Raw genomic sequence first — 21,214 nt, 5'->3', positions numbered from 1 at the left:
CACACTCTGAGGAATTGTGTTTTCGTTCTGCACAGCCGTTGCCCCTTGCTCTTTCCCACCCATTCGTTACATTCAACCTCTTACGAGACCGGCCAAATATAGACTGGGAAACAAGACCACACACTATGTGCATTCGGAATCGAAGGCAGGGCGTCCCTCGCCGCATTTGCTACGTTGGCCATTTGCTACTTCAGCAGAAGGGGCGGCGGCGGCGACGACGACGACGACGACGACGACGACGACGACGAAAACCGCGAGAGCCTCTGAGATATGTGAGAAATACATGTATAAAATGTAATTCAGACTGCCTCGTCCCACCTTATGCTGTACCGCTTTGGCAAATGCTTTATCTGCGCCATTCGCCTTAATCACATCTGAGAGTAATTCTTAATAAAACGCCTGTCGCTAATTGTTCGTCATCAAAGCAATGTTTGCTATACGGCCACGACGCGCAACTGATTTCCAAAATTCTTCTACCTACTCTGAGGATGGAACTTACCACCCCTGGTTTACTACACCAGAGCTCTACCACTGAGCTAAAGATGCGCGGCCTAGCGGTACGTTTGATTACTTCGGCCTTACGGTCGCCTGCATCATCAGACTTCAGCTGACAACACTTCATATTACCGGCTAATATTTGCAGCTATGGCGACCCATTACTGCTTGGCTACACATCTGACACGTAACCGATGTGCTCTCCAAACAACAACACTTGCATTTCAGAACATGTCTTTCACACATGTCTACAAAATCACCTTCACCTTCAAATACAGTTTCCTTGCGACTGACAGAGACGTAGGCAAAGTTTAAAGTTGCTATTTACATTACATCACGTTAATCAGAAAAACGGTAATTTACATCTGCAGCGGAACAAAATTCCGTTTGTCTCAGTGTGGGGCTCGAACCCACGACACTGCGATTAAGAGTCTCACTCTCTACCGACTGAGCTACCCGGCTGCCTCGGTTAATAGCTCCCAGGTAGCACGTCACACAGTACTCGTTTGGGTTGGGTGGTCCCATACAGAATCTCTCCATGCTGCCTAATGCTTTCCTAACGTCACACTCGTCACGTACTTCACTTTTATTTCATAATCATTTCTGAGAGGTAAAGGAATTGCATGACAACATGCAGAGCTAGTGGCGTCAAAATTAACACACATACTTGATGTGACTCAAAAGCCGAACGAGTTACTTTCCGACGTTGTTTTAGAGGTGCAAGTGCCAGTCAAAACTCGCGGTGACGCCACCCTGCCGACCATTTCGCTAGTTAACACCGGTCTTGTTGTGTGTGTTTCAAGCTCAAGAGCAACTCCAAGCAAAAAATTGTCAACAGCAACATTCAGACGGTTTTGTACTGCTCAATTGCTACATCAAAACGGTATGTTTCTTTTTCAGAATTGGAAAAACACGAGCGTGACAGGATTCGAGTCTGTAATCTTCAGATCCGAAGTCCGACGCCTGATCCATTAGGCCACACGGTCACTGACGACCAACTATAACTTGTATACGACTCATCTCGAAACGCTCACACTCTGAGGAATTGTGTTTTCGTTCTGCACAGCCGCAGCCCCTTGCTCTTTCCCACCCATCCGTTACATTCAACCTCTTACGAGTCCGACCAAATATAGACTGGGAAACAAGACCACACACTTTGTGCATTCGGAATCGAAGGCTGGGCGTCCCTCGCCGCATTTGCTACGATGGCCATTTGCTACTTCTGCAGAAGGGGCGGCGGCGGCGACGACGACGACGACGACGACGACGACGACGACGACGACGACGACGACGACGACGACCGCGAGAGGCTCTGAGATATGTGAGAAATACATGTATAAAATGTAATTCAGACTGCCTCGTCCCACCTTATGCTGTACCGCTTTGGCAAATGCTTTATCTGCGCCATTCGCCTTAATCACATCTGAGAGTAATTCTTAATAAAACGCCTGTAGCTAATTGTTCGTCATCAAAGCAATGTTTGCTATACGGCCAGGACGCGCAACTGATTCCCAAAATTCCTCTACCTACTCTGAGGATGGAACTTACCACCCCTGGTTTACTACACCAGAGCTCTACCACTGAGCTAGAGAGGCGCGGCCTAGCGGTACTCTTGCTTACTTCGGCCTTACGGTCGCCTGCATCATCAGACTTCAGCTGACAACACTTCATATTACCGGCTAATATTTGCAGCTATGGCGACCCATTACTGCTTGGCTACACATCTGACACGTAACCGATGTGCTCTCCAAACAACAACACTTGCATTTCAGAACATGTCTTTCACACATGTCTACAAAATCACCTTCACCTTCAAATACAGTTTCCTTGCGACTGACAGAGACGTAGGCAAAGTTTAAAGTTGCTATTTACATTACATCACGTTAATCAGAAAAACGGTAATTTACATCTGCAGCGGAACAAAATTCCGTTTGTCTCAGTGTGGGGCTCGAACCCACGACCCTGCGATTAAGAGTCTCACACTCTACCGACTGAGCTAACCAGCTGCATCGGTTAATGGCTGCCAGGTAGCACGTCACACAGTACTCGTTTGGGTTGGGTGGTCCCATACAGAATCTCTCCATGCTGCCTAATGCTTTCCTAACGTCACACTCGTCACGTACTTCACTTTTATTTCATAATCATTTCTGAGAGGTAAAGGAATTGCATGACAACATGCAGAGCTAGTGGCGTCAAAATTAACACACATACTTGATGTGACTCAAAAGCCGAACGAGTTACTTTCCGACGTTGTTTTAGATGTGCAAGTGCCAGTCAAAACTCGCGGTGACGCCACCCTGCCGACCATTTCGCTAGTTAACACCGGTCTTGTTGTGTGTGTTTCAAGCTCAAGAGCAACTCCAAGCAAAAAATTGTCAACAGCAACATTCAGACGGTTTCGTACTGCTCAATTGCTACATCAAAACGGTATGTTTCTTTTTCAGAATTGGACAAACACGAGCGTGACAGGATTCGAGTCTGTAATCTTCAGATCCGAAGTCCGACGCCTGATCCATTAGGCCACACAGTCACTGACGACCAACTATAACTTGTATACGACTCATCTCGAAACGCTCACACTCTGAGGAATTGTGTTTTCGTTCTGCACAGCCGTTGCCCCTTGCTCTCTCCCAGCCATTCGTTACATTCAACCTCTTACGAGACCGACCAAATATAGACTGGGAAACAAGACCACACAGTTTGTGCATTCGGAATCGAAGGCTGGGCGTCCCTCGCCGCATTTGCTACGATGGCCATTTGCAACTTCTGCAGAAGGGGCGGCGGCGACGACGACGACGACGACGACGACGACGACGACCGCGAGAGGCTCTGAGATATGTGAGAAATACATGTATAAAATCTAATTCAGAATTCCTCGTCCCACCTTATGCTGTACCGCTTTGGCAAATGCTTTATCTGCGCCATTCGCCTTAATCACATCTGAGAGTAATTCTTAATAAAACGCCTGTCGCTAATTGTTCGTCATCAAAGCAATGCTTGCTATACGGCCACGACGCGAAACTGATTTCCAAAATTCCTCTACCTACTCTGAGGATGGAACTTACCACCCCTGGTTTACTACACCAGAGCTCTACCACTGAGCTAAAGAGGAGCGGCCTAGTGGTACTCTTGCTTACTTCGGCCTTACGGTCGCCTGCATCATCAGACTTCAGCTGACAACACTTCATATTACCGGCTAATATTTGCAGCTATGGCGACCCATTACTGCTTGGCTACACATCTGACACGTAACCGATGTGCTCTCCAAACAACAACACTTGCATTTCAGAACATGTCTTTCACACATGTCTACAAAATCACCTTCACCTTCAAATACAGTTTCCTTGCGACTGACAGAGACGTAGGCAAAGTTTAAAGTTGCTATTTACATTACATCACGTTAATCAGAAAAACGGTAATTTACATCTGCAGCGGAACAAAATTCCGTTTGTCCCAGTGTGGGGCTCGAACCCACGAACCTGCGATTAAGAGTCTCACACTCTACCGACTGAGCTACCCAGCTGCCTCGGTTAATAGCTGCCTGGTAGCGCGTCACACAGTACTCGTTTGGGTTGGGTGGTCCCATACAGAATCTCTCCATGCTGCCTAATGCTTTCCTAACGTCACACTCGTCACGTACTTCACTTTTATTTCATAATCATTTCTGAGAGGTAAAGGAATTGCATGACAACATGCAGAGCTAGTGGCGTCAAAAGTAACACACATACTTGATGTGACTCAAAAGCCGAACGAGTTACTTTCCGACGTTGTTTTAGATGTGCAAGTGCCAGTCAAAACTCGCGCTGACGCCACCCTGCCGACCATTTCGCTAGTTAACACCGGTCTTGTTGTGTGTGTTTCAAGCTCAAGAGCAACTCCAAGCAAAAAATTGTCAACAGCAACATTCAGACGGTTTCGTACTGCTCAATTGCTACATCAAAACGGTATGTTTCTTTTTCAGAATTGGAAAAACACGAGCGTGACAGGATTCGAGTCTGTAATCTTCAGATCCGAAGTCCGACGCCTGATCCATTAGGCGACACGGTCACTGACGACCAACTATAACTTGTATACGACTCATCTCGAAACGCTCACACTCTGAGGAATTGTGTTTTCGTTCTGCACAGCCACTGCCCCTTGCTCTTTCCCACCCATTCGTTACATTCAACCTCTTACGAGACCGTCCAAATATAGACTGGGAAACAAGACCACACACATTGTGCATTCGGAATCGAAGGCCGGGCGTCCCTCGCCGCATTTGCTACGACGGCCATTTGCTACTTCTGCAGAAGGGGCGGCGGCGGCGGCGACGACGACGACGACGACGACGACGACGACGACGACGACGACGACGACAACGACCGCGAGAGGCTCTGAGATATGTGCGAAATACATGTATAAAATGTAATTCAGACTGCCTCGTCCCACCTTATGCTGTACCGCTTTGGCAAATGCTTTATCTGCGCCATTCGCCTTAATCACATCTGAGAGTAATTCTTAATAAAACGCCTGTCGCTAATTGTTCGTCGTCAAAGCAATGTTTGCTATACGGCCACGACGCGCAACTGATTTCCAAAATTCCTCTACCTACTCTGAGGATCGAACTTACCACCCCTGGTTTACTAGACCAGACCTCTACCACTGAGCTAAAGAGGCGCGGCCTAGTGGTACTCTTGCTTACTTCGGCCATACGGTCGCCAGCATCATCAGACTTCAGCTGACAAAACTTCATGTTACCGGCTAATATTTGCAGCTATGGCGACCCATTACTTCTTGGCTACACATCTGACACGTAACCGATGTGCTCTCCAAACAACAACACTTGCATTTCAGAACATGTCTTTCACACATGTCTACAAAATCACCTTCACCTTCAAATACAGTTTCCTTGCGACTGACAGAGACATAGGCAAAGTTTAAAGTTGCTATTTACATTACATCACGTTAATCAGAAAAACGGTAATTTACATCTGCAGCGGAACAAAATTCCGTTTGTCTCAGTGTGGGGCACTGTTGGGGCAATGTTTGCTATATGGCCACGACGCGCAACTGATTTCCGAAATTCCTCTACCTACTCTGAGGATGGAACTTACCACCCCTGGTTTACTACACCAGAGCTCTACTACTGAGCTAGAGAGGCGCGGCTTAGCGGTACTCTTGCATATTTCGGCCTTACGGTCGCCTGCATCATCAGACTTCAGCTGACAACACTTCATATTACCGGCTAATATTTGCAGCTATGGCGACCCATTACTGCTTGGCTACACTTCTGACACGTAACCGATGTGCTCTCCAAACAACAACACTTGCATTTCAAAACATGTCTTTCACACATGTCTACAAAATCACCTTCACCTTCAAATACAGTTTCCTTGCGACTGACAGAGACGTAGGCAAAGTTAAAAGTTGCTATTTACATTACATCACGTTAATCAGAAAAACCGTAATTTACATCTGCAGCGGAACAAAATTCCGTTTGTCGCAGTGTGGGGCACGAACCCACGACCCTGCGATTAAGAGTCTCACACTCTACCGACTGAGCTACCCGGCTGCCTCCGTTAATAGCTGCCAGGTACCACGTCACACAGTACTCGTTTGGGTTGGGTGGTCCCATACGGAATCTCTCCATGCTGCCTAATGCTTTCCTAACGTCACACTCGTCACGTACTTCACTTTTATTTCATAATCATTTCTGAGAGGTAAAGGAATTGCATGACAACATGCAGAGCTAGTGGCGTCAAAATTAACACACATACTTGATGTGACTCAAAAGCCGAACGAGTTACTCTCCGACGTTGTTTTAGATGTGCAAGTGCCAGTCAAAACTCGCGGTGACGCCACCCTGCCGACCATTTCGCTAGTTAACACCGGTCTTGTTGTGTGTGTTTCAAGCTCAAGAGCAACTCCAAGCATGTTTCTTTTTCAGAATTGGAAAAACACGAGCGTGACAGGATTCGAGTCTGTAATCTTCAGATCCGAAGTCCGACGCCTGATCCATTAGGCCACACGGTCACTGACGACCAACTATAACTTGTATACGACTCATCTCGAAACGCTCACACTCTGAGGAATTGTGTTTTCGTTCTGCACAGCCGTTTCCCCTTGCTCTTTCCCACCCATTCGTTACATTCAACCTCTTACAAGACCGACCAAATATAGACTGGGAAACAAGACCACACACTTTGTGCATTCGGAATCGAAGGCAGGGCGTCCCTCGCCGCATTTCCTACGATGGCCATTTGCTACTTTTGCAGAAGCGGTGGCGACGACGACGACGACGACGACGCCGACGACCGCGAGAGGTTCTGAGATATGTGAGAAATACATGTATAAAATGTAATTCAGACTGCCTCGTCCCACCTTATGCTGTACCGCTTTGGCAAATGCTTTATCTGCGCCATTCGCCTTAATCACATCTGAGAGTAATTCGTAATAAAACGCCTGTCGCTAATTGTTCGTCATCAAAGCAATGTTTGCTATACGGCCACGACGCGCAACTGATTTCCAAAATTCGTCTTCCTCCTCTGAGGATGGAACTTAACACCCCTGGTTTACTACACCAGAGCTTTACCACTGAGCTAAAGAGGCGCGGCCTAGCGGTACTCTTGCTTACTTCGGCCTTACTGTCGCCTGCATCATCAGACTTCAGCTGACAACACTTCATATTACCGGCTAATATTTGCAGCTATGGCGACCCATTTCTGCTTGGCTACAAATCTGACACGTAACCGATGTGATCTCCAAACAACAACACTTGCATTTCAGAACATGTCTTTCACACATGTCTACAAAATCACCTTCACCTTCAAAACAGTTTCCTTGCGACTGACAGAGACGTAGGCAAAGTTTAAAGTTGCTATATACATTACATCACGTTAATCAGAAAAACGGTTGTCTCAGTGTGGGGCTCGAACCCACGACCCTGCGATTAAGAGTCTCACACTCTACCGACTTTTTTTTTTTTTTTTTTTTTTTTTTCATATGAGATAGGTGAGTGACGAAGTTAATGTATACAAGTAAATAAAATCCCTTCTTTTGGGGTTATGGAAAGGAAATAGTTCCGCAACATTCTTCCATCATTGAGTTGGAGCGATTTTTATATTAGAGCCAGGCTTACTTCAGCCTGATGGCTTCTCATGGGTGTGTCAGCAACCTATTAGTGCTGCGACACGAGGGCGAAGGGTAAACGAAATAGCCACCTTGTTGGCGTAAAATGAATGAGAAACTTAATAGATAATTTCATAAAGGAAAAAAAAAGGAATTCTGAGGTTGAACAACATGTCGTTTGATCGTTCTTCAGCTCTGTCGGTGAGACAATGTTCGGTTCAAGAAATTTGCGTAGTTGTCTTTGTATTTCATTTGTCGTTCGAGCTTTTGATGTTCTGTCATCAGGTACATCCAATAATCTGCTTCACTTTTCGTCATAGCCGTTGAGATGTAATGGACTGTCAGTCCTTTGAGCCAGTTGGCTGACCTTCTTTTAGTGTTAGGATATGGCGCGTCATCAGGCAGAAGGACGTGTGTCGGTGAAATTGTGTTAGGTGACGTACGTAGCACATGTGCTAGTTTTTGCCTGAAGAGATTCCACACGTCTTTCACATCTTCACAGACGAAGCGATGTTCTGCAGTGTCGACGACATTGCAGCTGGAACAGTTTGGTGTGTGTGCCAGACGTATCGCGTGCAGTTTGGAGTTGGTTGGGATTTTTCTATTGACTGCGAGGTACCACGTCGATCGCACATTGGATGGTAGATGGGGGTCAGATATGTTGTCCCATATGTTTTTCCAATTATAATGTCGAAACTTGTTTTCTATTCGATTGCGCAATTTTCCTTCCAGCAAGGTGTTGTAAACCTCCTTAACCCGATATATGTCCTTCTCCGGTATTCTATGGCGTACATAGCTGTATTCCACCAGAAAGTGTTTATAGTGGTACAGCTCGTGGGAGATGTGATGCACATCGATTGGTGGATCTCTGCTGACTGGGGTGATTTCACGTAAGAGATGAGCCACTAAGGTCCGCGGTGATCGTTGCCACTGTTTATAAGTTTTGCTAACGTATAGCGCTTGCGCTTTAAGGTAGATGTCCGTCAGTTGTAGCCCTCCATTGCGTGTCGGTAGCGTCAAGGTATCATATGAAACCTTAAATATCTGACCTCTGCTGACAAAATAACCAAGCGCTGCTTGCATTTGGTGTGCAATGGTTCGTGGCAGAGGCAGCACTTGAGCAACATAGTTGACTTTGGAAGTGATGTATGTATTGGCCAGTTGCACTTTTTGTATTACGTTTAAATTACGCAAGCTGTGTTGTTTTATGCTTGCCCGTAAGGTGGCGAGTAATTTTCGATAATTGAGAGCGGCCGTGCGGCGGATATTACTCGTATATTCTATTCCAAGGCATTTGATTTTTTCCACAGTGTTGATACTTCCAGCGGCTCTGATCTCTATACCCCGACCAAGATTCATAATACCAGATTTATTGCGGTTGAGTTTAGCTCCTGACGCCATTTCGTAGGTCGCCACAACTTCAAGTACTGTTTCCACCTCTCTTTCGTCAGTCACAAGTACCCCTACATCGTCCGCGTAGGCTTGACATATGATCTTCTGTCCGTGTATATGTAATCCACGGAGTTGCCGAGTCAGAGATACTAAGAGAGGTTCAAGCGCAATCGCGAAAAGCGTCATGGACATTGGGCAACCTTGTCTTACCGAACTCTGAATATTGATCGGGTGACTGAGTTGTCCGTTAACACTGATTCTTGACGTGCTATTCGTCAGTATGTTTTTCACGGAGGCTATAATTTTCTGGGGGAAGTGCATGGATGTCATACACCGGAGCAGGTACGAATGATTAACTTTATCAAAAGCTTTTTCAAAGTCAAGCGACATCAGAGCACAGCGAATGTTGCAGGCTTCCGATATCGCTATAATGTCTCTGTAGTCGCATAAGGTCTGAAATATCGTTCTGTCCTTTCCCACACTTGTCTGGTAGGTTCCTGTCACTGTACGAATAACAGAATTGAACCTTTGCATCATGATACGGGCGAAGATTTTATAATCACTATTGAGAAGTGTTATGGGTCGAAGATTCTCCACGGTTTTGCCTCCTGGTGTTTTGGGGACTAAGACCACTGTACCTTCACAGAATTCCTTCGGAAGGTCAGTGTCCGCATTTAGTATTTCATTGCACACGAGTGTCAATTTAGCAATTACTTGTTCGCGAAAAGTTTGATAAAATTCAGCGGGTAGCCCATCTGGTCCAGGTGATTTGTTCTTTGGGCTCTTCGAGATGGCATCTTCTACGTCTTCGTCCGTTATTCTCGCTGCGAGCACATCAGCTTCTTCTGGAGTGAGTCGCTCTGTCGTCCTAGCAGTGAGAGCTTGCTGCGCCGTTTCATCTGTCTGTGTATTGGCCAGCAATTCACTAAAGTGTCGATGGATCTCGTCTCGTATTGCAGCTTGATCTGTCAAGAGTCTCCCGTCTGAAGTTTTGAGTTCCGTCAGAATTTTAAGTTTTTGTCTTTTGTTCTCTTGGAGAATGTGGTACATCGATGTTGTTTCTTCTCGTGTACCGTTCTGCAAACGCGTTCGTATTTTACAGCCTTCGAGATGGTGTCTCTGCAGGTTGAGCAATTTTGCTTTTATTCTGTTGATTTGCCCATAATTTGTTATGACTGTAGCATCACGAACGCACAAGTCTCTCAGACAGCTGAAGTAAAACTCTACTGTCCGCTTCCGCCAGGCGACTTTTTCACGGGAGTAAGTTTTCATTGTCTTTATTATTGCGGGCTTCGCGCAGTTTAGCCACCAATTCAGCGCCGTGCCGTACAAGTGGAACTTCCTTTCACATTCTGCCCAAGTGGTGTGGAAGGCGGCGTGACATCCAGGATCCGAAAGATGAGTAACGTTTAGCTTCCACTGACCTCTCGCCCTGTAAGTGCCTTGTTTCTCTAAATTTATCGTACATATGTACGCGATATGATCAGAGAAAATCGTGGGCCATAGCTCAGACTGTAAAACGTGTCTCCTTAAATTGGATGTTGCGTAAATTCTGTCGATACGACTGGCAGAATGGCTGGTGATATAGGTGAAACCTAGCCTATCACCGTGTTTTAGTTCCCAAGTATCAAACAGTTGGAAGTCTCTGACGATGTCCTCCAGCTCCAGAGATTTGTTAAAATTTGGCGTCTGATCCTTGGGACTCAGCACGCAATTAAAGTCACCCGCAAAAATTATTTGATCAAATTGCACCGCGAAAAGGGGGGCGATGTCCTCTTTGAAAAATTCGGCCCTGCGGCGCTTGTTTCCGGTTCCTGACGGGGCATATATGTTGATAAACCTGGTGTTGTTTATCGTGACAGCGAGACCTCTACTGTTAGGCAGTTGCGCCACGTCTGTAAGTAGGATCCCCTCTTTAGTCATAATCGCTGTGCCGAGGCTATTGTCATTGCCAGGATTGATGACGGCGTTGTAGCCAGTGATGTCGTCCAAACGGATAGCCGTTACTTCTTGCAGCATTAAGACGTCAATGTCAGCGGCGTACAGAAAATCTTGGAGATTTCTCAGATTGAGGGTGCTGCTAATTTTATTTATATTCAAGGTTGCAATTCTGTACGCCTGTAAAGCCGTCATGTCGACTATACCGTGTCAGGTGGGGTACTGTTTGCCAAGGGAAGTGGATGCTTGCTCCACTTAGAAGAAGTCGGCATCATCATCTGCCGCACGAGTATCTTTGATGGTGGTTTGTTGCCGGGTGGACACATCCTGTCGACGGTCGGGTGCCGTCCGTCCTGAACGTTGTGCTATGTCAGCCATCTCTGCATCATGGCTTTGCTCCTCCATGTCATCCGCCCAGTCTCGCGTGCACGTAACTTCCCGCGTGTACGTGTTGGGTACAAGTGGAAGGTCCTTCAGACTGGCTGTACCGTCTTGAATGTGGATTCCACGGTCGGGGTCAGTGTCCTCATTTCGAGTCTTCTTTTTTATTGTTCGATCTTCCAGAGGAGTTGCCTGTGTCGTCTCCGCCAGTTCTTGGCCTATTTGTTTCGCCTTTTCGCGCAGAATTGGCGCGGCTTCTGCTGCTCCCTGACGGGCTATTCGACGTTTCTTCCGTTTCTTTGGTGAAACAGTTATAGGCTGCTGGTCATTATCCTCCGACGTGGCAACCGTATCTTCTTTGTGTTGCCCGACTTCTTCGAGTGATTTGCACATGCCTTCTTCTGCCGTCTTAGCCTGGTCTTGTTCTCCACGCCTGTCAGTTTCCTCGTATTGTGAGTGTGCTGGACCTGTAGCTTCTGTGCTGCTAGTATCCATGGCTACGCTACCATCGGGAACGTCGGCATAAGCAACTACCGCCGTGTCGATACACATGTCTGGGGCGACCTCACTGCGTAGTGCGGCGGCGTACGTCACAGGTAGCGTGGCCATTTGACTAGGCGGGGCTCGCTCCCCAGTCGGCAGTTGCGTCACACGCCGTTGAACACACTGCGCGCGGACGTGTTGCGTAGAACCACAGCCCGAGCAGGTTCTCGGCTGGCCATCGTAAATGATGATCGCTCTATATCCACCAATCCAGAGATACGACGGGATATGTTTCAGCATGTCAATCTTAACTTGCCTGACTCCATTTAATACTGGATACTTGTGCAAGCTAGACCATTTTTCGGCGACATTGCTGATAATGGTGCCATAGTCTCTCAGTTTGTTGTTAATCTCCTCGGGCGTTATTTCAAAGGGGAGCTCAAAGATTCGAACCGTTCGTATTCCCATTCCGGCACGCGAAACCGTGACCTGCCCTATGTGTCCGTCTGAATGTTTGAATTTTGCCACCCCACCACATGCTTCTACAGTTTGGTCGCACTTGTCAGAACTGGATAACTTAAGGAACACAGTCGGACTGACAATCGACAGGTGTATTCCAATCAATTCATCCACTTTGATCTGAAAAGTTTCTTCGATAAATGCCTCAACTTCGTAAGATTTCGGTCGGGTGTAGTTCGGATCGAAAATCAACTTCAAAGTATCGCGTCGCGTTGTCTGATCCATTATGTCAATCTAAAAATGTTATCGTGAACTATGACTAACGCAGAAGGCGCGCACTCACCACAAAGCGCCGGCCGCTCGCAGCGACGATGTAAACACCGCAACAGCCGCACCGCACGTCCGCACAGCACGGCCGCTGGCGGCGGAATACCGACTGAGCTAGCCGGCTGCCTCTGTTAATACCTGCCAGGTAGCACGTCACACAGTACTCGTTTGGGTTGGGTGGTCCCATACAGAATCTCTCCATGCTGCCTAATGCTTTCCTAAACGTCACACTCGTCACGTACTTCATTTTTATTTCATAATCATTTCTGAGAGGTAAAGGAATTGCATGACAACATGCAGAGCTAGTGGCGTCAAAATTAACACACATACTTGATGTGACTCAAAAGCCGAACGAGTTACTTTCCGACGTTGTTTTAGATGTGCAAGTGCCAGTCAAAACTCGCGGTCATGCCACCCTGCCGACAATTTCGCTAGTTAACACCGGTCTTGTTGTGTGTGTTTCAAGCTCAAGAGCAACTCCAAGCAAAAAATTGTCAACAGCAACATTCAGACGGTTTCGTACTGCTCAATTGCTACATCAAAACGGTATGTTTTTTTTTCAGAATTGGAAAAACACGAGCGTGACAGAATTCGAGTCTGTAATCTTCAGATCCGAAGTCCGACGCCTGATCCATTAGGCCACAAGGTCACTGACGACCAACTATAACTTGTATACGACTCATATCGAAACGCTCACACTCTGAGGAATTGTGTTTTCGTTCTGCACAGCCGCTGCCCCTTGCTCTTTCCCACCCATTCGTTACATTCAACCTCTTACGAGACCGACCAAATATAGACTGGGAAACAAGACCACACACTTTGTGCATTCGGAATCGAAGGCAGGGCGTCCCTCGCCGCATTTGCTACGATGGCCATTTGCTACTTCTGCAGAAGCGGCGACGACGACGACGACGACGACGACGACGACGACGACCGCGAGGGGCTCTGAGATATGTGCGAAATACATGTATAAAATGTAATTCAGACTGCCTCGTCCCACCTTATGCTGTACCGCTTTGGCAAATGCTTTATCTGCGCCATTCGCCTTAATCACATCTGAGAGTAATTCTTAATAAAACGCCTGTCGCTAATTGTTCGTCATCAAAGCAATGTTTGCTATACGGCCACGACGCGCAACTGATTTCCAAAATTCCTCTACCTACTCTGAGGATGGAACTTACCACCCCTGGTTTACTACACCAGAGCTCTACCACTGAGCTAAAGAGGCGCGGCCTAGCAGTACTTTTGCTTACTTCGGCCTTACGGTCGGCTGCATCATCAGACTTCAGCTGACAACACTTCATATTACCGGCTAATATTTGCAGCTATGGCGACCCATTACTGCTTGGCTACACATCTGACACGTAACCGATGTGCTCTCCAAACAACAACACTTGCATTTCAGAACATGTCTTTCACACATGTCTACAAAATCACCTTCACCTTCAAATACAGTTTCCTTGCGACTGACAGAGACGTAGGCAAAGTTTAAAGTTGCTATTTACATTACATCACGTTAATCAGAAAAACGGTAATTTACATCTGCAGCGGAACAAAATTCCATTTGTCTCAGTGTGGGGCTCGAACCCACGACCCTGCGATTAAGAGTCTCACACTCTACCGACTGAGCTAGCCGGCTGCCTCTGTTAATACTTGCCAGGTAACACGTCACACAGTACTCGTTTGGGTTGGGTGGTCCCATACAGAATCTCTCCATGCTGCCTAATGCTTTCCTAACGTCACACTCGTCACGTACTTCAGTTTTATTTCATAATCATTTCTGAGAGGTAAAGGAATTGCATGACAACATGCAGAGCTAGTGGCGTCAAAATTAACACACATACTTGATGTGACTCAAAAGCCGAACGAGTTACTCTCCGACGTTGTTTTAGATGTGCAAGTGCCAGTCAAGACTCGCGGTGACGCCACCCTGCCGACCATTTCGCTAGTTAACACCGGTCTTGTTGTGTGTGTTTCAAGCTCAAGAGCAACTCCAAGCAAAAAATTGTCAACAGCAACATTCAGACGGTTTCGTACTGCTCAATTGCTACATCAAAACGGTATGTTTCTTTTTCAGAATTGGAATAACACGAGCGTGACAGAATTCGAGTCTGTAATCTTCAGATCCGAAGTCCGACGGCTGATCCATTAGGCCACATGGTCACTGACGACCAACTATAACTTGTATACGACTCATCTCGAAACGCTCACACTCTGAGGAATTGTGTTTACGTTCTGCACAGCCGCTGCCCCTTGCTCTTTCCCACCCATTCATTACATTCAACCTCTTACGAGACCGACCAAATATAGACTGGGAAACAAGACCACACACTTTGTGCATTCGGAATCGAAGGCAGGGCGTCCCTCGCCGCACTTGCTACGATGGCCATTTGCTACTTCTGCAGAAGCGGCGGCGGCGACGACGACGACGACGACGACGACGACGACGACGACGACGACGACCGCGAGAGGCTCTGAGATATGTGAGAAATACATGTATAAAATGTAATTCAGACTGCCTCGTCCCACCTTATGCTGTACCGCTTTGGCAAATGCTTTATCTGCGCCATTCGCCTTAATCACATCTGAGAGTAATTCTTAATAAAACGCCTGTCGCTAATTGTTCGTCATCACAGATACTGTTTGCTATACGGCCACGACGCGCAACTGATTTCCAAAATTCGACTTCCTCCTCTGAGGATGGAAGTTACGACCCCTGGTTTACTACACCAGTGCTCTACCACTGAGCTAAAGAGGGGCGGCCTAGCGGCACTCTTGATTACTTCGGCCTTACGGTCGCCTGCATCATCAGACTTAAGCTGACAACACTTCATATTATCTTCTAATATTGGCAGCTATGGCGACCCATTACTGCTTGGCTACACATCTGACACGTAACCGATGTGCTCTCCAAACAACAACACTTGCATTTCAGAACATGTCTTTCACACATGTCTACAAAATCACCTTCACCTTCAAATACAGTTTCCTTGCGACTGACAGAGACGTAGGCAAAGTTTAAAGTTGCTATTTACATTACATCACGTTAATCAGAAAAACGGTAATTTACATCTGCAGCGGAACAAAATTCCGTTTGTCTCAGTGTGGGGCTCGAACACACGACCCTGCGATTAAGAGTCTCACACTCTACCGACTGATCTAGCCGGCTGCCTCTGTTAATACCTGCCAGGTAGCACGTCACACAGTACTCGTATGGGATGGGTGGTCCGATACAGAATCTCTCCATGCTGCCTAATGCTTTCCTAACGTCACACTCGTCACGTACTTCACTTTTATTTCATAATCATTTCTGAGATGTAAAGGAATTGCATGACAACATGCAGAGCTAGTGGCGTCAAAATTATCACACATACTTGATGTGACTCAAAAGCCGAACGAGTTACTTTCCGACGTTGTTTTAGATGTGCAAGTGCCAGTCAAAACTCGCGGTGACGCCACCCTGCCGACCATTTCGCTAGTTAACACCGGTCTTGTTGTGTGTGTTTCAAGCTCAAGAGCAACTCCAAGCAAAAAATTGTCAACAGCAACATTCAGACGGTTTCGTACTGCTCAATTGCTACATCAAAACGGTATGTTTCTTTTTCAGAATTGGAAAAACACGAGCGTGACAGAATTCGAGTCTGTAATCTTCAGATCCGAAGTCCGACGCCTGATCCATTAGGCCACACGGTCACTGACGACCAACTATAACTTGTATACGACTCATCCCGAAACGCTCACACTCTGAGGAATTGTGTTTTCGTTCTGCACAGCCGCTGCCCCTTTCTCTTTCCCACCCATTCGTTACATTCAACCTCTTACGAGACCGACCAAATATAGACTGGGAAACAAGACCACACACTTTGTGCATTCGGAATCGAAGGCAGGGCGTCCCTCGCCGCATTTGCTACGATGGCCATTTGCTACTTCTGCAGAAGCGGCGGCGGCGGCGGCGGCGGCGGCGACGACGACGACGACGACGACGACGACCGCGAGAGGCTCTGAGATATGTGAGAAATACATGTATAAAATGTAATTCAGACTGCCTCGTCCCACCTTATGCTGTACCGCTTTGGCAAATGCTTTATCTGCGCCATTCGCCTTAACCACATCTGAGAGTAATTCTTAATAAAACGCCTGTCGCTAATTGTTCGTCATCACAGATACTGTTTGCTATACGGCCACGACGCGAAACTGATTTCCAAAATTCGTTTTCCTCCTCTGAGGATGGAACTGACGACCCCTGGTTTACTACACCAGTGCTCTACCACTGAGCTAACGAGGCGCGGCCTAATGGTACTCTTGCGTACTTCGGCCTTACGATCGCCTGCTTCATCAGACTTCAGCTGACAACACTTCATATTAGCTTCTAATATTTGCAGCTATGGCGACCCATTACTGCTTGGCTACACATCTGACACGTAACCGATGTGCTCTCCAAACAACAACACTTGCATTTCAGAACATGTCTTTCACACATGTCTACAAAATCACCTTCACCCTCAAATACAGTTTCCTTGCGACTGACAGAGACGTAGGCAAAGTTTAAAGTTGCTATTTACATTACATCACGTTAATCAGAAAAACGGTAATTTACATCTGCAGCGGAACAAAATTCCGTTTGTCTCAGTGTGGGGCTCGAACCCACGACCGTGGGATTAAGAGTCACACGCTCTACCGACTGAGCTAGCCGGCTGCCTCGGATAAGACCTGCCAGGTAGCACGTCACACAGTACTCGATTGGGTTGGGTGGTCCCATAGAGAATCTCTCCATGCTGCCTAATGTTTTCCTAACGTCACACTCGTCACATACTTCACTTTTATTTCATAATCATTTCTGAGAGGTAAAGGAATTGCATGACAACATGCAGAGCTAGTGGCGTCAAAATTAACACACATACTTGATGTGACTCAAAAGCCGAACGAGTTAATTTCCGACTTTGTTTTAGATGTGCAAGTGCCAGTCAAAACTCGCGGTGACGCCACCCTGCCGACCATTTCGCTAGTTAACACCGGTCTTGTTGTGTGTGTTTCAAGTTCAAGAGCAACTCCAAGCAAAAAATTGTCAACAGCAACATTCAGATGGTTTTGTACTGCTCAATTGCTACATCAAAACGGTATGCTTCCTTTTCAGAATTGGAAAAACACGAGCGTGACAGGATTCGAGCCTGTAAACTTCAGATCCGAAGTCCGGCGACTGATCCATTAGGCCACACGGTCACTGACGACCAACTATAACTTGTATACGATTCATCTCGAAACGCTCACACTCTGAGGAATTGTGTTTTCGTTCTGCACATCCGTTGCCCCTTGCTCTTTCCCACCCATTCGTTACATTCAACCTCTTACGAGACCGACCAAATATAGACTGGGAAACAAGACCACACACTTTGTGCATTCGCAATCGAAGGCAGGGCGTCCCTCGCCGCATTTGCTACGATGGCCATTTGCTACTTCTGCAGAAGCGGCGACGACGACGACGACGACGACCGCGAGAGGTTCTGCGATATGTGAGAAATACATGTATAAAATGTAATTCAGACTGCCTCGTCCCACCTTATGCTGTACCGCTTTGGCAAATGCTTTATCTGCGCCATTCGCCTTAATCACATCTGAGAGTAATTCTTAATAAAACGCCTGTCGCTAATTGTTCGTCATCACAGATACTATTTGCTATACGGCCACGACGCGAAACTGATTTCCAAAATTCGTCTTCCTCATCTGAGGATGGAACTCACGAAGCCTGGTTTACTACACCAGTGCTCTACCACTGTACTAAAGAGGCGCGGCCTAGCGGTACTCTTGCCAACTTCGGCCTTACGGTCGCCTGCCTCATTAGACTTCAGCTGACAACACTTCATATTAGCTTCTAATATTGGCAGCTATTGCGACCCATTACTGCTTGGCTACACATCTGACACGTAACCGATGTTCTCTCCAAACAACAACACTTGCATTTCAGAACATGTCTTTCACACATGTCTACAAAATCACCTTCACCTTCAAATACAGTTTCATTGCGACTGACAGAGACGTAGGCAAAGTTTAAAGTTGCTATTTACATTACATCACGTTAAACAGAAAAACGGTAATTTACATCTGCAGCGGAACAAAATTCCGTTTCTCTCAGTGTGGGGCTCGAACCCACGACCCTGGGATTAAGAGTCTCACGCTCTACCGACTGAGCTAGCCGGCTGCCTCGGATAATACCTGCCAGGTAGCACGTCACACAGTACTCGATTCGGTTGGGTGGTCCGATACAGAATCTCTCCATGCTGCCTAATGTTTTCCTAACGTCACACTCGTCACGTACTTCACTTTTATTTCATAATCATTTCTGAGAGGTAAAGGAATTGCATGACAACATGCAGAGCTAGTGGCGTCAAAATTAACACACATACTTGATGTGACTCAAAAGCCGAAAGAGTTACTTTCCGACGTTGTTTTAGATGTGCAAGTGCCAGTCAAAACTCGCGGTGACGCCACCCTGCCGACCATTTCGCTAGTTAACACCGGTCTTGTTGTGTGTGTTTCAAGCTCAAGAGCAACTCCAAGCAAAAAATTGTCAACAGCAACATTCAGACGGTTTTGTACTGCTCAATTGCTGCATCAAAACGGTATGTTTCTTTTTCAGAATTGGAAAAACACGAGCGTGACAGGATTCGAGCCTGTAATCTTCAGATCCGAAGTCCGGCGACTGATCCATTAGGCCACACGGTCACTGACGACCAACTATAACTTGTATACGACTCATCGCGAAACGCTCACACTCTGAGGAATTGTGTTTTCGTTCTGCACAGCCGCTGCCCCTTGCTCTTTCCCACCCATTCGTTACATTCAACCTCTTATGAGACCGACCAAATATAGACTGGGAAACAAGATCACACACTTTGTGCATTCGCAATCGAAGGCAGGGCGTCCCTCGCCGCATTTCCTACGATGGCCATTTGCTACTTCTGCAGAAGCGGCGGCGGCGACGACGACGACGACGACGACGACGACAACGACGACGACGACGACGACGACGACGACGACGACGACCGCGAGAGGCTCTGAGATATGTGAGAAATACATGTATAAAATGTAATTCAGACTGCCTCGTCCCACCTTATGCTGTACCGCTTTGGCAAATGCTTTATCTGCGCCATTCGCCTTAATCACACCTGAGAGTAATTCTAAATAAAACGACTGTCGCTAATTGTTCGTCATCACAGATACTGTTTGCTATACGGCCCCGACGCGAAACTGATTTCAAAAATTCGTCTTCCTCCTCTGAGGATAGAACTGACGACCCCTGGTTTACTACACCAGTGCTCTAACACTGAGCTAAGGAGGCGCGGCCTAGCGGTACTCTTGCGTACTTCGGCCTTACGGTCGCCTGCTTCATCAGACTTCAGCTGACAACACTTCATATTAGCTTCTAATATTTGCAGCAATGGCGACCCATTACTGCTTGGCTACACATCTGACACGTAACCGATGTGCTCTCCAAACAACAACACTTGCATTTCAGAACATGTCTTTCACACATGTCTACAAAATCACCTTCACCTTCAAATACAGTTTCCTTGCGACTGACAGAGACGTAGGCAAAGTTTAAAGTTGCTATTTACATTACATCACGTTAATCAGAAAAACGGTAATTTACATCTGCAGCGGAACAAAATTCCGTTTGTCTCAGTGTGGGGCTCGAACCCACAGCCCTGGGATTAAGAGTCTCACGCTCTACCGACTGAGCTAGCCGGCTGCCTCGGATAATACCTGCCAGGTAGCACGTCACACAGTACTCGATTGGGTTGGGTGGTCCCATACAGAATCTCTCCATGCTGCCTAATGTTTTCCTAACGTCACACTCGTCACGTACTTCACTTTTATTTCATAATCATTTCTGAGAGGTAAAGGAATTGCATGACAACATGCAGAGCTAGTGGCGTCAAAATTAACACACATACTTGATGTGACTCAAAAGCCGAAAGAGTTACTTTCCGACGTTGTTTTAGATGTGCAAGTGCCAGTCAAAACTCGCAGTGATGGCACCCTGCCGACCATTTCGCTAGTTAACACCGGTCTTGTTGTGTGTGTTTCAAGCTCAAGAGCAACTCCAAGCCAAAAATTGTCAACAGCAACATTCAGACGGTTTTGTACTGCTCAATTGCTACATCAAAACGGTATCTTTCTTTTTCAGAATTGGAAAAACACGAGCGTGACAGGATTCGAGCCTGTAATCTTCTGATCCGAAGTCCGGCGACTGATCCATTAGGCCACACGGTCACTGACGACCAACTATAACTTGTATACGACTCATCTCGAAACGCTCACACTCTGAGGAATTGTGTTTTCGTTCTGCACAGCCGCTGCCCCTTGCTCTTTCCCACCCATTCGTTACATTCAACCTCTTACGAGACCGACCAAATATAGACTGGGAAACAAGACCACACACTTTGTGCATTCGGAATCGAAGGCAGGGCGTCCCTCGCCGCATTTGCTACGATGGCCATTTGCTACTTCTGCAGAAGCGGCGGCGGCGACGGCGACGACGACGACGACGACGACCACGAGAGGCTCTGAGATATGTGAGAAATACATGTATAAAATGTAATTCAGACTGCCTCGTCCCACCTTATGCTGTACC

General features: G+C 46.9%; 4 non-coding genes across 4 annotated transcripts; all 4 read right to left on the bottom strand.

Moving 5' to 3' along the window:
• Positions 1 to 2,427: 2,427 nt before the first annotated feature.
• On the bottom strand, positions 2,428 to 2,500 carry Trnak-cuu (transfer RNA lysine (anticodon CUU)). The gene has a single exon. It is a non-coding gene; the product is annotated as a tRNA-Lys (tRNA).
• An 11,647-nt stretch (positions 2,501 to 14,147) lies between these two features.
• Positions 14,148 to 14,220, bottom strand: Trnak-cuu (transfer RNA lysine (anticodon CUU)). Its single transcript has one exon. It is a non-coding gene; the product is annotated as a tRNA-Lys (tRNA).
• A 2,984-nt stretch (positions 14,221 to 17,204) lies between these two features.
• On the bottom strand, positions 17,205 to 17,277 carry Trnak-cuu (transfer RNA lysine (anticodon CUU)). Its single transcript has one exon. It is a non-coding gene; the product is annotated as a tRNA-Lys (tRNA).
• A 2,978-nt stretch (positions 17,278 to 20,255) lies between these two features.
• On the bottom strand, positions 20,256 to 20,328 carry Trnak-cuu (transfer RNA lysine (anticodon CUU)). Its single transcript has one exon. It is a non-coding gene; the product is annotated as a tRNA-Lys (tRNA).
• Between the last annotated feature and the right edge of the window lie 886 nt (positions 20,329 to 21,214).

The sequence above is a fragment of the Schistocerca gregaria genome, chromosome 1 (assembly GCF_023897955.1).
Source record: "Schistocerca gregaria isolate iqSchGreg1 chromosome 1, iqSchGreg1.2, whole genome shotgun sequence".
NCBI classification, from domain to species: Eukaryota; Metazoa; Arthropoda; class Insecta; order Orthoptera; family Acrididae; genus Schistocerca; species Schistocerca gregaria.
Note: the sequence above shows the minus strand (reverse complement) of the source record. Positions and strands in the feature narration are given on the sequence as shown.